The sequence below is a fragment of the Micropterus dolomieu genome, linkage group LG12 (assembly GCF_021292245.1).
Source record: "Micropterus dolomieu isolate WLL.071019.BEF.003 ecotype Adirondacks linkage group LG12, ASM2129224v1, whole genome shotgun sequence".
NCBI lineage: Eukaryota > Metazoa > Chordata > Actinopteri > Centrarchiformes > Centrarchidae > Micropterus > Micropterus dolomieu.
In genome coordinates this window covers 37,730,534-37,733,668 of record NC_060161.1, presented here as the reverse complement: position 1 = coordinate 37,733,668, position 3,135 = coordinate 37,730,534, and the positions used below count along the sequence as shown (strand labels likewise).

The following is a 3,135-nucleotide window of genomic DNA, read 5'->3' as shown; positions in this document are numbered from 1 at the left end:
TCTTAATGGTCAGGCACCATCTTATCTTAAAGAGTTCATAGTACCTTACTACCCCACCAGAGCACTGTGCTCCCAGAATGCAGGGTTACTTGTGGTTCTTAGGGTGCTTTCACACCTGCAGTGTGGTTCATTTGTTCCGGAGAAAGTGAAAAAAATTATACACTGTTATACACTGCATTTTAGTTCTGGTCCGGTTCATGTTCACACTGCAGTTTTACATACGAACCAAGAGAAGTAACCATGATGTAACAGACCTACAGGTAACTTGTTGATCGGACAGCTTTGCTGATTGTTATCATGCATCATAAGGACCCATGTGGGGAAATCAAACTCCGGTGACTGACAGAAGTTTATTCAGCACTTTAATGCTTCTGATCTGTATCGCCAAGAGCACACGAAGTAATAATTTATTATAAGCATGAGTAGTAGCCTAATGTTAGACCGCAGATCGACCACATAGCCTATTATGAATAATAATGTGAAAACATGTACAGTAATAATTCAGGGCTTATCAGCCTATAGTGTACTGTGGTATCGCTGTCACAAATGTTTTATGGACTTAATGAACTGACATGGAAAACAGAGTCCTACTTGGTCTCCTTTTTTTAACAGATTTTGACCCATTAATCAGGGAAAATACGTATTATATATTATATATACGTTACCAAATGATTTTCATAAACATAGCATGGCTTATACAGATCAATTATAAGATCGCTGAACACATTTCGCGGTCAGCTGATGGATTTATTAGATTCAGATTCAGATTCATTTTATTAGCCATTTGCAGTATAAAACCACATTGGAATAGAATATGCAAGAAGCTCAAAGTGCAATGTCAACACATAAAAAACATAACATAAAACAGGCAAGCAATTGCCACAAAAACTCAGTAATAAAACACTATACAGTAAAATCCATCCATAAGATATAAAATGCTTAATTTAAGGTGCTTTGTTTAAAGTGATCACAGCTTGGGGAAAAAAAACTATTAGTGGTTCAGCTTTGGAAATGCTCAGATCACATCTCTGCAATCGTAAAATCCTGGGGTTGGTTTGTTTGCTTTCACATCACACGCAAACCGCACTGGAGTTCGTTTAAAAGTGTACGCTTGTTTGAGTGCATTGCTGCATTCACACCTGCAGGGGGAAGACAAGCTCTAGTGCGATTCAACCAAATTAAATGAGGCGGGTGTGAAAGCACCCTTATAGAGTCTCCAAAAGTAGAAAGAGAGCCTGAGCCTTCAGCTGTCAAACTCCTTTCCTGTGGAACCAGGTTCCAGTTTGGGTTCAGGAGGCAGATTTCACATTTAAGAGTAGACTTAAGACTTTCCTTTTAATAAAGCTTATAATTGTTGGCTCAGAACCATTCCTTAGTTATGCTATAGGCCTAGACTGTGTTGTGTTTTGTCAAGTGAATGCACTGGTAAAAGGGATTTGGACCCAAAATGCAGGACACCAAGCAGCACGGGTGCAGTTAGTGATATTTATTAAAACAAAAGAAGCAGGCAGTCCAAGAAACAAACAATTGAATGAACACGAAAAACCAGGAGTCCAGAGATCATGAAAATCCAAAGATTCATCCAAAAACAAGAAGCCAGGAGAGAAGACACTCGACAGAATTAACGAACAATCCGACAAGAACAAAGGGAACACGCAAACCTCTAGAGAGAAAGAGGGGGCAGGGTTATTGAACACAGGTGAACGCAATAAAGGCGACAGTAGTTGTGCTTAACTTCATGTGGCGCTAAGCAGTGCTGACTTAACGTGATGCATGGTGGACTTAAAATAAGGCATGCCGGTTAAAAATTGGGTCCGACTTTTGCCAGTGCTGCAAAACATCACCATGTCACATGATATTAAAACCTCGCGGGAGCAAGGTGGCTGCAGGTGCAGAGTACGGCGGCCATAGTTGCTTTTCTGCAGCTGCACAATGTTATTTTGAGGAGACAGCAAATTTACACTGTCATACAAGCTGTACACTCACTACTTGTTCAGTGTTGTCACACGAAAAGATATAATGAAATATTTACAAAATGAGGAGTGTACTCCCTTGTGAGATACTGTATGTAGCCGGGCGGTAAATCTAATCTGCGATTTTACATGTGTTCTTTGTTGTTTTGTTTTGAGAGTAACATTTGTTCAATTAAAAGTAAGTGTGAAGTAGATTGTAAGTGGATTTCCACAGTCTTACATGAGATGGCAGACTTTGGCCACAAGGTGGCAGCATTGAGTTGTATTGTTGTTGTGTCTCCAAGCGCTTCATGGTCTTTCTTCCTGTTTAATGTGCGATGGACGAGGGCTGGTGCTGTGACTCCACTACTGGATCTGTGTGCTGGGATTTTGGGTGCCAATCGTCGTGTAAAATTATTTATTTTATGTTTTCTGTCGATAGTCATAGCCCACTGCTGTATTTTCTACCATATTTTTCTGTATTTTATTTCATTTTGCCTCTTCTTTCAGCATTTGAGCTGGTTACGTGAAAGACTCCGTAGCATACCACTCTGTAAAATGACTTGCAGATGTGGTCAAAAATAAACCTGGAGCTACAAGAACCCCGGAAGTAATTGTGTCCTGTGTGGCATCTAATTCCACAGGCTACATGTATATCTGCAATGGAAAACGGAAGACCGGACACCAAAAGCGAGTCGAGTCAAGTTGAGCTGCGACCAGCAATAAAAAAGCGCCATTTGATTTCTTATCAGCTCAGAAGAGACGCTGTGTGGTGACAGTAGTGATGACATCACCATTGGCACCATCTAATCCCTCCTGAGCCTGGGTGGGCGGGGTCATCACCATGGAGACGGGCAGGTCATTTCCTGCAGTCAGAGCAGGTCAGAAAGAAAATTTAGATCATTGATCAGCTTCTGTTAGAGACAACTGTCAATTATCAACATCAAAGAGAGACTGATGATTGATTGGTTGATTGATTGATTGATTGATTGATTGTGAGGTCAGTGAATGAGTCAGAGTGTTACCTGTGGGCCTGCGTCGATATAAACACACCATGAGGACAGTGGAGATGCAGTACGGACAGAACACCACCAGGTGGCAGACCAGTCTGAACACAAGCTGGGGCGGGGCTACAGAGGTGGTCGGGGCTACCGAGGTGGGCGGTGCTGTGGTTGTAGGTTTA

At 41.6% G+C, this 3,135-nt stretch overlaps 1 long non-coding RNA gene across 2 annotated transcripts; it reads right to left on the bottom strand.

The window, feature by feature from the left end:
* Positions 1 to 1,471: 1,471 nt before the first annotated feature.
* Positions 1,472 to 3,124, bottom strand: LOC123980251. 2 transcript variants are annotated; one of them, XR_006827436.1, is made up of 3 exons: positions 2,978 to 3,124; positions 2,194 to 2,818; positions 1,472 to 1,661 (listed from the first exon to the last, which is right to left on the bottom strand). It is a non-coding gene; the product is annotated as an uncharacterized LOC123980251 (long non-coding RNA). The 2 variants fall into 2 exon arrangements; XR_006827435.1 differs by having other exon boundaries at positions 1,472 to 2,818.
* Between the last annotated feature and the right edge of the window lie 11 nt (positions 3,125 to 3,135).